A 14847-nucleotide genomic window follows, 5' to 3' on the forward strand; every position below is an offset into this window, starting at 1 on the left:
GTATCAGAGCGGCTCCGCGTGTCCTCTTGAGCGATGGTGGGGCAAACCTCAGCGAGGACGCTGAGTCCCCAAGGGGGGGTGTATGTAACACCCTAGGCGAATCCCACATCGGCAAAGCACGGGAGAGATGCTGGGTTTATAAGGGGTGATCCACACCTTAATTGGCAAGACGCGTTTGGGGGTGTATGGGCGCCCCAAGAACAAATCCGTGCGGGCCTTGTTAAGGCCCAAAGCGGACAATATCTTGCCAGGTCTGGGTTGGGTCATGACATTGTGGTATCAGAGCGGCTCCGCGTGTCCTCTTGAGCGATGGTGGGGCAAACCTTAGCGAGGACGCTGAGTCCCCAAGGGGGGGTGTATGTAACACCCTAGGCGAATCCCACATCGGCAAAGCACGGGAGAGATGCTGGGTTTATAAGGGGTGATCCACACTTAAATTGGCAAGACGCGTTTTGGGGTGTATGGGCGCCCCAAGAACAAATCCGTGCGGGCCTTGTTAAGGCCCAAAGCGGACAATATCTTGCCAGGTCTGGGTTGGGTCATGATTAATGTCATGACCCAACCCTGACCTGGCAAGATATTGTCCGCTTTGGGCCTTAACAAGGCCCGCACGGATTTGTTCTTGGGGCGCCCATACACCCCAAAACGCGTCTTGCCAATTAAGGTGTGGATCACTCCTTATAAACCCAGCATCTCTCCCGTGCTTTGCCGATGTGGGATTCGCCTAGGGTGTTACATACACCCCCCCCTTGGGGACTCAGCGTCCTCGCTGAGGTTTGCCCCACCATCGCTCAAGAGGACACGCGGAGCCGCTCTGATACCATAATTTCATGACCCAACCCAGACCTGACAAGATATTGTCCGCTTTGGGCCTTAACAAGGCCCGCACGGATTTGTTCTTGGGGCGCCCATACACCCCCAAACGCGTCTTGCCAATTAAGGTGTGGATCACCCCTTATAAACCCAGCATCTCTCCCGTGCTTTGCCGATGTGGGATTCGCCTAGGGTGTTACATACCATTTCTTCGTAACACTTTTGTATAGTGGAATTAAGCTCATTGCCTTCCCAAAGGTGCAGTGCACCCTCTTCCTTTTCAGTCACTTGCACTTTGCATGGCTTTGGAATGGATAAGATTCCCTGAGAAAAAGTCTTCATGTTCAGACAACGTATCATAGAAACTCGTTCCAATGATGGGAATTCAAGAGTGTAATTCTCCAAACAAAAGCTGGTAAGCCTTGGTAAATCATCAAGTATCAAAACTTTTAATTCGCTGAAAGCAATACGATTCTCCTTCACTTCTTCTCCAACATGTCCTACGATTTCTTCTAATTTTTGGCAATCCGATACTTTAAGATTCACCAGACTACTAGGAATTCCAACCTGAAAATAAGCAAAAGTGTGTGCATGTGTGTGTATATTAAAAAAGTAAAAATGTAAGAATATCATTCAACTAGGTTCAAAGTACGTTTAATCATACAATTATACGTTTTATAAACATAACAAACCATGAAATGTCTACTAGATAATTTTTTGTTAAACAAAAAAAGCAACAAGATAAATAAATAAATAAAAGCCAAATAAACAAAGATAATAAAAATGCATTTACACTATTTAGTATTAGGAACGTAGAAAGAATTTAAGGCAATTTCTAAATATTTTAGACTTATTTTGCATCTTGATATCAGTTTTTAAGCATAAATTTGCAAATTTCAACTCTTCCTTTTTAAAAAAAAAAACTACTGAACCATTTTTCCCTTTTCCTTGGTTCTTTTTTTTTTAATGTATATTTAAAAATGGAAAAAAAATTTGGAAAAGATTTCCCAATACTGTCAACAAGGGACTGCTGTAAAGTGGATCTTTATTAAGTACTTCCAGACTCGAGGAAATTTCTTTACAATCAAGGATCAGTTGTAAATAATCATGAATTTGTGGTTAATTAATGGCATAATCAATTCGTAACTAAACTAGAGATATTAATTAAATTTGAAGACTTTTCTTTTCATTTTTTCTTTTTCCAATCGAAACGTGAAGAATTAAGGAAAAGAGAAATATATAGATGAATTTGTGAACCTATAAGATGAGAGACGATCCTTTAATTTTTTAAAATCGTACTTTTAAGATATGAGCAAAAACAATTAAATTGAAAACCGGACTTAAAACATAGATTTCAGAGTGGTGGTTAATTTGAAGTACAATACTTGAAATAAATAATTAGTGGCTGAATACGATTTGTAAACACAAAAATGGTTAAAAAATTGTTGAATTTTATCTGGGAAAAAAGATTCGAAATGAATACAGCAACCTTACCAATGGAGGAAAAATATTTCTTAGGTTATCACACCACCATATGTCCAAATTCTTCAATTTGCTGAAAGACTCCGAAGCAAGCTGGTGGTGCCATATTTTTCTCAAATTATCCATCCTCTCCACAAGTAATACCTCCAACCTAGGAAGTCGTACCTAGCAGTTAAAGATTAAATAACTAATTAATCAATTAATGGCATAATCAATTGATAACTAAATTAGAGGCGGATATTAACTAAATTTGAAGACTCAAGGAAAAGACAAATTAAATATTGTGACTAAAATTAATTTTTTTTATTAAAAAAAAAACCTTTTCGTCAAAGAGAGGAGGAGGTTGCATTTCAGAATGAATGGTGTCTTCTGGTGAGCTCATAGAGATGAATCTTAACATATTACTGCAACTACCAATCACGAGGTTTAGCAAAGAAGGGAATTCAACAACTAAATCTGAATGAATATGTCCCGTATTGGCAAAGCTTGTTAGTTCTGGAAGATCTGAGAGCCACAGGGAGTGTAGTTTAGGAAAAACCTTTAATTCAATCAACTTTCCTTCATCTCTTTCTGACCATCCCGTGGTGTCGACTACCCCTTCCATTGACTCACAATAGCTTATCTCAAGATGTTGGAGTTTCGCAAGACTATTAACCATAGAATATGAAAACAGATACTTCATACGATGACAACTGACCACGTGCAGCTTTGTTAGATTTTGACAACAGTACATTCCTTGATTATGATCGGCCCATAATTTTTTGATGTTTATTAAATACGCGAGATTCAATTCCTCTAAGCTCGGAAGAATAACCTGCAAAGAAAACCCGTACATTTTTGTTCCTTCAAGTACAACCGTCTAGTATAATATTCTTTTGATGATCGAAGATTAATGGTGATAATAAATTAATCAATTAATTATTGAACAGAAAATTATCACCTTTGGAGCACTATCCTCATCAGCAATGATTTCGTTGAATCCCAAAGAAGTTGTTGGTTTCTCCCTGTCGAGTCCTATAAACAAACAAAAACAATATACATAATTAATCTTTGTTGTTTTTTTTTTTTTCAAAATAATTGAGGCGAAGTCCATTATCCCACCAATTCTTAATTTCAACACTTACCAAAAATCATTTCCAGATCATCGCAAGAAGACACTTCTACCTTTTGAAGCCGCAGTAGGTTTTTGGCTATGGAGAATGAGAAAAGATGCTTCAATTTGCGACAGGCTTTTACTTCTATAATTCTTAAGTTGCTGAAAGATTGATCTTCTGTGAGTTGGCTATCACATATTGTCTCCAAATTGATCAAATAGCTAAGAGACAATGACTCCAGCAAGGGGAAGACTTTGCGACGAACCCGTCCAACTGAACCGACAATATGCAAAATCTCAGAACAACTTTCTACAGAAAGATGCTTCAATCGTGGATAACCTTCCCCATCATCTAATTCATGAACAACATTCTGAACACCCTTCAGTTCTTCTAGATAGAGATATTCAGTTCTCTTCAACAACAGTTTCATCCTGTAATTCTGCAAAAGAATGCCAAACTTTTCTAGCCCCTGGAGCTTCATCAATCTTGATAATCCAGATTTAACGGACCAGCTGCTCCACCACTTATTTCCTATACATATCCTATAGCTTTGCAATTCCACAGAGACCAAATCCTGTGGTAGAATTTCGGCATCCCGAACGTGTATCTCCAAAGTAGTTAGCTTTGACAACCCCTTCAACTCAACAAGACTGGCGTTACTTCCTTCTTCAACCTTCTCCCATTGTGAAAAGCTGTTACCAATATATAGTTCTTCTAATCGAGATAATTTTGATATGACATTTGGAGCTATCACCACAAGGCTGCTACAATTGCTCAAATCTAGCAACTGTAATCTCGTCAATTGTCCAATTACAAGTGGCAACTCCTTGACATCAGAATCTCGAAAGCTGAGAATCTCTAATTTCCTTAGCTGTCCAATTATAGTTATATCGTTCAGTCGGCAACCATCTAAACATAATGTTTGAACGTTAATGAGGCAACCAAGTGATGAAGGTAATGAAGAGAAAAATATTCCAGTAAAATCTAAAACTTTGAGTTCTTCTGCCCCTTCAAAAAAGAGGTGTGAAATTTGCAAAGAGCTATCATGCTTTGCAAACAACAAAAATAACTTGAGTTGGGGACATTCCAACCTCTCAGGGAGCTCTTGAATATCTCTATAAGGTAAGGAAATAGCGATTGGACCTTTCCGTATTGTCTCTTCCATCTCTCTCTCAAAGTCAGCAACATTTGGAATATTAAACATAAGCTTCTCTGCGGCAATTGATACAGCAACAACATGAATGACGTCATGCATTTTAGCTTCATCTTCAGCATCACCGTCCAACAATAAGCATGAAGCTTTTAGACTGTCGATCAATGCATCCACTCTATTCCTTGCTGCTTCCAATGTGTAAACATTTCTAAATAGACCCAAACCCATACCATATCTCAATAAGTAATGTACGTGTATAGGATTACCTTCACCAAACAGAGTACAAAGAAGGAACAAAGATTTTGCTTCATCACTTTCCAAGAAATCGTAACTCAATTTTATGGAAGAATACACATCTGCATCCATACCATGAATTTCTCTTAGATTGAAACTTCTTAGCTGATTCAACGCATCGTTCCAAATGGCTAGACTCTTATTTTTCAGAGCACTTGCAACTGTTCTCAGTGCAACAGGCAATCCTCCGCATTTTTCAACGATCTCATCTGCAGTGGGTTGAAAAGCAGATATTTTAGTTGAATCACCCACTATCTTCTCAAATAACTGCAATGCTTCATCTTTGGATAAAGCATCGATACAGAAATTTTTCGGAGAATTCATATCATTGCACAATAAATCTCGACTTCGAGACGTCAATATTATTGTGATCACTAAAAAATCTGCCGTGTAATCGGGTTGAAGAGTGACTTTGCACCTTCTGATACACGGTTAAAAAAGCCAGACACGCTTCTATAGCCATTGCCTGTTGCTTAACAATATATATCTAGTTTTTGGCTGTTGAAAAAAAAATGGATTCAAATAAATTAAATGAACTACCGGGGAAGAAAAAGAAAGAAACGACAACAAACAACTTTTTAGAAAAAGGTTTCAGGGGCTTGAATGGAAAACCAACAATTTTTTGAAGAAAGAAAACTTTTTTGGAAGATGGATGCAAATTAACCATTAATAATACTGCATAAGAACACAGAAGTTAACAATAAACAGTAACTTAAAACTCAAGCAAATTAAATGACAAGATTAAGACAAACAAGAGATAGTTTTTGTTGGACATTAAGAAACATCTGCTATCAAGATCAAAGATTAGAAATTATGCTATTGAAAGAAATTATTAAAGTATTTAGAACAAACGCACCTCTTCAATTATCTAGGATCACAGAGTTTATGAGCTTCACTCTTGGCCTTCGATTTATAAGAAAAATTTTAATGAGCAAAAGATCACTGTTAACTGCAGAAGAATGTGAGTAAAGAGCTTATGGGAGTAAGCAATACAATTGAATTGTAAAAGAACAAGACTTAAAGCGTGCACCCCGAGTCCATATAAACAGAACACATGTTCATTTTTAACAAAGTGATCAATAACTCTATTCGTTATTTAATTGATATTGTAACCAATTCTAAGAGAATATAATAATAATCATTCAATCCATAAATTTAGAATTAGATTTTTTTAACTCTTTATTTACATATAAACCTTAATGGAAAATTATAAAAGTTTAGAGATAAAATTTTTCAATCACCAAACGAAAAAAACAGGGGAATGAAAACAGACGAATCTTGTTTTAACTATTTTTTTCCTCAACTCTTGTTCTTATATTAATAATCTTGTTTTGATGATAGTGCTCGTGACTGCGGGAAAATTTCTACTGGAAACAACTCAATTTCGGAAGAAAACTTAATTTTGCAAGTGATGAATTTGAACTCGTTGGATTGGTTGATTTATGATTGACTGAATTTCACTTTTGCCCAAAAGATCTTTAACCAAAGTTTAATAGCTATCATGTACTCCTTAAAAGCAATTTTTTTTTTTTTTAGATTTGACTGAATTTGAACTTGTTGGATTGGTTGTTTTTAGATTATTAATATGAGATATTACAACGTAAATATTTTCATGTGGTTGAGCCCTATTCTAAAATCTGTATAGTTAGCTTTAGAAAAAGGGCTTTTCCTGCTGATCTGTAATCTTCAAATAAACTTAGATACAGATAATGAAATAAAAGACAACAAACAAGCAATACTGATAAAAAGTCAACAGATCAGAGTTTTTGGTACAAAGACAATAAAAGACAATAAACTTAGGACCTTTTTTTCTTGCTTTCTTTTGTTGCAGGATTAGAGTTTTTGGTATTATCAGTAAAGGTTTCAAGGGTCTGAGTAAAAGCCTATAATCTTTTTATAAACTTTTTTTTTTTGGAGGGGGGGGGGGGGGCATGCAAATTAACCAAAAGAAATAATAAGAACACAGGCTTTAACAATGAATAGTAACTTAAAACTCATGCAAAATAAGTTACAATATTAAAACAAACCAGAGAAAATTTTTTTCTTGGAAAGTAGATGGAACTAAAGAAAGAGCAGATGTCAAGATCAAGGATCAGGGATTCTACTATCAAAAAAAAAAAAAAATTATTCAAGGATTTAGAAAACGTGCACCTCTTTAATTATCTGGGATTAGAGAGTTGGTGAGCTTCTCTATTTGGCCTTCAATATTTAAGAACAAGTTGAAAGAGGAATGTGTGAGAAAAGAGTTGATGAGAGCAATAACAATGACCTGCAAAAGAAAAAGAATTAGTCATGCACCGCTTTTCTATATCATGTATTTGGTTATTGTTGCCCTGTTGACGCATGTTGAAGAAGAAAGCACTGGTTCACAACTCTACGTTTTCATATATTCTAAAGAAATAATTAAGTTTTCATAGAATAATTTTGGTATATACATTGCTTGTGTACTGTGAAATTGAAATGAATATTGGTGGACAGAGCAATGTATATGCCTAATAAAACATAAAGCAAATCCTTGAACGAATGATTCAGGACTAAAACTTTTATAAAAGCAAATACCGGAAACACACAAAAAGCATTTAAGAGAGAAACTAAACAGCAAATAATCGAAGTAAGATCAATAATATATGATTTGATTTATGCATATTCAAAAACCAAAATATAAAATAAAATAAAAAAATAAAGTTTGATTTATTCTTTCCACAAAAAACAGGGGAATGAAAACAGAGGCAACTTGTTTTACCAATTTTTTCTTCTTAATTTCCGGCAAAAAAAAAAAAAATCAATAAACAGGGGAATGAAAACAAAGGAACGAAAACAGAGGGAACTTGCTTTTCAGGCTATCTTGTGACATGATGATATTGCTCGTGAATGCATGAAAATTTCTAATGCAAACAGCTCAATTTGGGATGATAAGCTTAAGTTTGCAAGTGATGCAAGTAAATAACTTTTTGCGGTTAATTGAATCTTTAATACTCTGGGCCCTATTCTAAAATTTGTAGGTTGCTTCAGAAGAAAGGGCAGTTCTCACTCATCTTTAATCTCCTAGTAAAATTAGATACAAAGCAAATCTAATAAAATGACAAACAAACAAACAAAACAAAGAAAAGACAGGAGGCAAACAACATTGATCTTAAGCCAACTGATATTTAAACAGAGAATTCTTTTCTTTTATTTTTTTTAACCACCTTTTGCTCAAGGATTAGAGTTTTTATATTAACAGAAAGGTTTCAGGGGTCTGAATAAAAGCCCACAATTTCTCTAATTGTTATTTTTTTTTTTTTGAAAAATGGATGCAAATTATCCAAAGCTAATAATAAGAACACAGACATTACAAATGAGCAATAACTTAAAACTCAAGCAAAATAAATGACAAGATGAAAACAAACAAGAGAAATTTTTTCTTGGAAATTAGATGGAAATTAAGAACTGCTAGTAAAAGATATTATTAGATGATTTAGAACATGTGTACCTCTTTAATTGTCTGGGATCAAAGAATTGATGAGCTTCTCCATTCGCATTGAATATTAAGTAAGAACGGGTATTCAAAGAAATTATTAGGAAAAATTTTAATGAGTAAAAGATCACTGTTAACTGCAGACGAATGTCATAGTAAAATGTTGATGTGTGTAATAACAATGAATTGCAAAAGAAGAAGACTTAATCATGCACCCCTTTAATACCCGAGTTTTAAGATTTAATTTTTGAAGTTCAGAATCAAGACCAAAAGCCGAATCTTTAACAAGGCATGCAGTGAGATACAAGAAATGGATCGGGTAAAATACTTTCAAAAATGTTGTTCAACTCAATTAACTTGAAGAAAGCACTGATTTATAGCTCTACGTTTCATATGTTCTAATGAAATAATCAAGTTAAAAGTTTTCAACGAATAAATACCTGTTGCGCTTGAATAATTTTGGCATATACATTACTTGTATCCTGTGAAATTGAAAAGAATATTGATATGCAGAGCTTACTAGTAGAGAGAAAGCTTTGTAAGATGCCTGATAAAAGAGAAAGCAAAAGCTTGAATCAGGAATGACATCTTAGAAAGAAACTAAATATCAAAGTAGGATCAATAATGACTTGATTTATGCTTTTTTGTTATTTCATTTGTTCTGTCCACAAATGATGCCTCGTTATTACCAGTTCCAACCTGGACGTTATGCACAAATTGTTCTTATGTTTAACAGAAAAAAAATGAAAGCTGGTCACCATACAAAATTGCATGAACAAATCTTCAATTTAATGATTATAAAACAAAATAAATTTTATTAATAGATTATGGGTATGTTAACGTTAGGGATTTGATCAGATGATCATATGATTTACTAAACGCTTTAACAAGAACAAGAAAAAGAATTAATGAGTTAAAAAAATTTTAAAAATAAAATAAGAGAGAAGTAAAGAAGTTATTTGCAATTACCAAACTGAAAAAATGGGAAATGAAAACAAGGGAGCCCTGTTTTTCCTTTCAGTTTTTTTTCTCTTTTTCAAGTGGTGAGAATGATAACAGAAAATGCGAGCTCACTATTTTCATTTGTTGGCCTAAAAGCCTTCCTCGAAGAGATGCATAAATTTTATTTGTACATTAGTTCCATTTTAAGTACACCATTGTTGCATGCATTTTGAACTGTATTATCAATCCTTTTTGTTTTGAGTTGGTTAGTTCATAATAACAAATGAATTATATTATTTAACTTTCCCTCTTTATTTGTCCCACAACTAAATAGTCTTATCTTTTGTAGTAAGCTCGCAGTACGTAGGGGGAACTACTGTATGGGTGCTTTAGCCTAAAATGAAGATCTATTAAAAACTTCCCTAATATCATGATATTAAACATTAAACAATATCAACATTTTGACTTCCATTTTGTTTTTAGGATGGAGGATGTTCCATCTTCTATTTTAGATGCTTTGTAAGACTTTTAATTGAATAATTGAGTGCAACAAGTAACAAAGGCTTTACATATGGTAGTATATATGTAGGTATTGAAAGCATCTAAAGAAGATCTGTTGATGCTGAAATCTGATCGCCCTTTGTCCGACCAGATCGTTCCACCAACGCTTGTATGTTCAATGGAGAGGATGCTGCCCTTTGCCTGCTTCAGCAATTGTTGAAGCTCCTGGGGTTGGAATCACCCTTTTTTCCTTCTCTTTAATCTTGCGCTCACAGAAACCGATCAGAGACGCCGGTGGTTTTGACGGCGTAAACCCTCCGATACTTAAATTAGCACAAGGTGTTTACGGGAAAACTTGTATGATTTATGTTGTACAAACTATTTATAAGATTTCTAATACGAAAATATCTCCCAGATTCGGCTCTAAAATTCTCTGATAATAATTTGGCAGAGTTTCCTCTTTTCTCTCAATTCTTCTGTCCCCTTCTTCATCAGTCTCTTGGCTTCTTATAGCCGTTGTCCCACGTTTCTGCGTATTCTTCATACCCCCCATTTTCGGGTGATGGCAGACCCTCATGGGTCTCCAACCACTGGATCGTGGGTAAATGTGGGATGCCATGTTCCTCCCAACGGTTCGGGGCATAGCAAAACTGTCACGATTTCGTGAGATCGTGTGTCATTTCTTTGGGTGATGAGCATATGGCCGGTATATATTTCTAGTCAGTACGCGCCCGTACACGATGTTTCACCAGGACTCTGCTCGTGCCACTCAACTGAGGAGACTCACCTCAGGTTGAGAGATGAGGACATGGCCGAGCTGGTATTTTTTATTACTCAACAAGATCTTCAAGCCAACAAGATCTCTGATATGCTTACACATGGTCTTTGAAAGCATATGGTTAATAATATACACAATACTTGTTTTTGTTAAACTCCTTTCTGGTTAATAAGAACTTTGAAAGCATCCGAAGAAGCCACTGAACTTCTGGAACAGCCACGATCGAATGCAGTGTGAAGCATGTGAGCTCGTTTTTCAAACGCTTCATCTCCCATCAGCCTTTCTGTTCTACTCACTGCATCATCCTTTTGAATCAACTTTGTATTTTTGATGGATCATCAGAAATCATGTACCCCGCATTCAGATGATTGATCATCAATTTGGCATTATAATATTGATCACCTCTAATTGGCCATGCCAAAATTGGGACCCCACATCCGATTACTTCTGCAGATGAATTTCATCTACAGTGAGATAATAATCCACCCGTTGATTGATGGATGACTCAGTATGAACAATTCTTAGGAGTATGTCATCAGCGCCATTTTCTTTGGCGTGCTTCACATATATATTTCTATGGATTATTCCACAGATGATACAAGTCATAAAGTCATTTCTCCGTATTCTCTTTAATTGGACCAAACTTTTGAGAATGCAAAATGCAATAGAAAAAATAAAAAATAAAAAAGATTTGATTTTGTATCGCCAACGGCGCTGCTATTTTGTTATTTCATTTGCTATGTCAACAATTGATGCTTGGCTATAAGTTTCACATGGCCATTATTTACAAATTATTTCATGTTTGACTGAAACATGAAAGTCCATCATCGTACAAACTTGCACGAACAAATCTTTAGTTTGATTATTATAAATTAAATAATTTCATTAATGGAATATGGGTATGTTAAATCGTTAATACTAGGGATTGATTCCTAGCAGTGGTAACCATTTTGCGGCCGTGTTTACATAAACATCGACTAAAAATTGTAAAGTGTTTGGTGAATATTTACTCTTATAATTTAAAAGATAAGATAATTTATCAACTTTTTTTTTTTATCACACATATGGCATTTTAACTAATTTTGTCATAAAAAAAATTATTTAAAAGTCATATTTGATTACAGTTATAAAAAGTGCGCCGGTTGCTGCAACATTATATAGCCAAAATTGAGAACGATATTAAACTATGAATCTCTTTATGTATTTACTCGAATGTCTGATATTATTTAGTTTAAGATCTTCAATTAACACATATTTCAAATCCAAATAATTGAATAATCGTACAAGTTCAAATTCCGCATTTAGTTATATAGTTGTGTATTTTACTAGCGTGGACCCATCCCAATTTTATTTAGCCCATTTCAGCCCACGTTCACATAAATATTTTGTTGTGGATGAGGATGATAGCATCAGAACCTCTGATGCTTTTTTTGATAATTATTTTAACATGAATTTTAGTTTTAACTCTATAACTATTCGTTTAGATATAAATTTTTACAATCACCAAATAGAAAAACGGAGGAATAAAACAGAGGAGCCCTGCTCTAAAACAGGAATAGGTGTTCTGCTTGAAAGTTTCCCAGCAAATCTAGTGGATTTACTGAATAGATTTTTACATTATTCTATTGGCTTTACCCTAAGCATTCTTTAATCTGTGTGCCTTGGCGAAGAGAGGAAGGGGTAACTGTGGTGCTGGATATGTGAGAGGGAATGATGAGGGTAGATTTGTAATTTCGGGAAGTGATTTGCTTCTATAATTCAACGCTTGTAAAGAGATGTCCCTGACCAAAAAATGGGACTATCCATGTCTGAGCATCAGAGCTTGACCTCTTAGATAAATAAATATACTTATTACTATTGTTTTTGCTGTGTTTCACAAAATTCTCATGAGATATTAATTAGTATTGTCGTTGCTGCCTGCCTACTTCTAACTTCAACCAATATCTGATCAAAGCTTGATTTGGTCAATCTAAATAATTATAATCGATGATTGGATATTGTTGAAGGGCGGCCCTAAGGATGAGAGAGGGGAATGCGTGTGCAAGCCACATGTGTGAAGAAGAAGAAAAAGGCAAGAGTGAAGATGACGACGATCAAAATCCTGTTTGATTTCTTTTTTTGATAATTTTAGTTAATCTGCTGTTGTTAGTTCCAAAATTTTAGTTAGCAACAAAATGGCATGTTTTTATGTTTAATAAGGAAAAAGTAAATAATAGATTTTCTATAGGATTCTTAGAATGGATTAGATTAGACTATGGAGAGAAATATTTTTGAGAATATTAGTGTTGAGTTATTCTAATGTCTTTAATAGTAAATTCAATTAAGACTATTTTAGTAATATAATTTTTTTATTGAAATTAGAGTGTTCAAAGTTAGTAATAAAAAATTCAATAATTTTTATTGAATTTATGTAACTCTGGATTCTTTTTTTTTTCCAACACTGATATGGTTCTGTTCTGTGTATTTATATACAATTTAATGTTTACAAATCAAATCCAAAATCATGTACTCCGTAAAATCCGTGGGTTTATGTGCGAAAGGCAGTGGGACAGGTGCCTGTCGCACATAAACGCAGTGTGTTTATGTGCGACAGGCACCTGTCCCACTTGCCTGTCTCACTAAATTTCATATATGTTTCGAAAGCCATAACTTGAGCTATATATGTCCGTTTTAGGCGTATAATATACCGTTTCGAAGCTTACGACGAGACAAATCAAATCCAAAATCATGTACTCCATAAAATCCGTGGGTTTATGTGCGAAAAGCAGTGGGACAAGTGCCTGTCGCACATAAACGCAGTGTGTTTATGTGCGACAGGCACCTGTCCCACTTGCCTGTCTCACTAAATTTCATATATGTTTCGAAAGCCATAACTTGAGCTATATATGTCCGTTTTAGGCGTATAATATACCGTTTCGAAGCTTACGACGAGACAAATCAAATCCAAAATTATGTACTCCATAAAATCCATAGGTTTATGTGCGACAGGCAGTGGGACAGGTGCCTGTCTCACATAAATGCAGTGCGTTTATGTGAGACAGGCACCTGTCCCACTTGCATGTCTCACTTGTTCTGAACTTCGTTTTTTGCCCGATTTTTCTGTGTTTTCAATGATTTTTCTTCATTTCTCAATTCAAACTAAGTACTTTAACAAATCACATTGTTTTATGAATGGAAAATGACAATATTTGCAACAAAATCCACTTTAATTTCGAACTTAGTTGATAAAATTAATAGATTAAAGGTTTGCATTATGTAAGAGTATAAACTAATTTTAAGAAGCTCTCCCATTGATGATTATATATTCAATTATGCAATTGATTTATCGAGAATGATGAAGTTTGTTGAGAGTGATGAAGGTTTGTTAAGTTGTTGAGGAAGATCCGTATTTACTTGTACTGGAATTGAAAAAGTGGCATGACTTTGTAAATTTGATGAAAGTGATGAGGGTAATGTAGTCCAAACATAGGGTGTTTGGCTAGTTATGATAGAAAAAACTTTAGAAGGTTAAAGTTGAAAAACATAAAAGTTTTATGGCCATTTTTGTAAATTTCCCATACATCTTTCAACGATCAATTTAATATTTATATACAAACCTCCGCATCTTTCAACGATCTCATCCGCTGATTTTTTTGTATTCCTGCTCTTTCACTTCAATAATTTTTTGTATTATTCCATATCTTTCACTTTAATAACCCAAAAGCTTTCCTCTGTTTCAACCCAAAAGCTCAAATTCCTTTTTTCAATCGAAATAAAACGTAGCCGCAAAACCCTAAATCACCACACCAATTTATCTCTGCCCGGTATTCATTTAAACCCTACCTCGCGGTTCAATGTCATTCAATACGATTGCAGATGCTGTTTCAACTTGTCATTTAGTTAGCGCCATCCAGTTCTCTATGGTAAGCCTTAACCCTAACAACTAATCGACTGTGGTAGCACGTTGCTTGTTAGGAGTGGGGATACATTATTTGAATATATGAATTGGGTGATGTTAGTGATTCATTCCCCTATTTGTCGTGAATTGAGATTTGTGCATAATGCTCGTAAGATTGCTAAAAATTTCATATTTTGTATTGTTCCAGTTGAATTTCTTGCTTGTGGAAGATAAAACAAAAGTTCAATTTCATGTTGATTTAATTCTTCTTTTTCTTCTCTTTTTTTCTTCTTTATAGTCACGCTCTGGCTTTGGTGCTATGCTTTGTGCAGTTTATGGTTTCAAGATCAAGTCACGTTTATTTGATGGCATCGATTCCATCATTAAGAAGCTCTTCTTATTTTATCTCAGTTTCAATTTTCTTTTATTATCTGCCTCTACCTAAAAATGGACGTG

The 14847-nt window shown here is 34.8% G+C and overlaps 2 protein-coding genes across 2 annotated transcripts in view; one reads left to right on the plus strand and one right to left on the minus strand.

Annotated features, from left to right (window-relative positions):
• Positions 1-14847, plus strand: part of LOC102628208 (protein ENHANCED DISEASE RESISTANCE 2-like) — an 81420-nt gene that overhangs the window by 61379 nt on the left and 5194 nt on the right. The window lies entirely within an intron of this gene.
• The window catches only part of LOC107174813 (disease resistance protein At4g27190-like), an 82931-nt gene that overhangs the window by 54548 nt on the left and 13536 nt on the right, over positions 1-14847 (minus strand). The window lies entirely within an intron of this gene.

Source organism: Citrus sinensis, chromosome 5 (assembly GCF_022201045.2).
Source record: "Citrus sinensis cultivar Valencia sweet orange chromosome 5, DVS_A1.0, whole genome shotgun sequence".
NCBI lineage: Eukaryota > Viridiplantae > Streptophyta > Magnoliopsida > Sapindales > Rutaceae > Citrus > Citrus sinensis.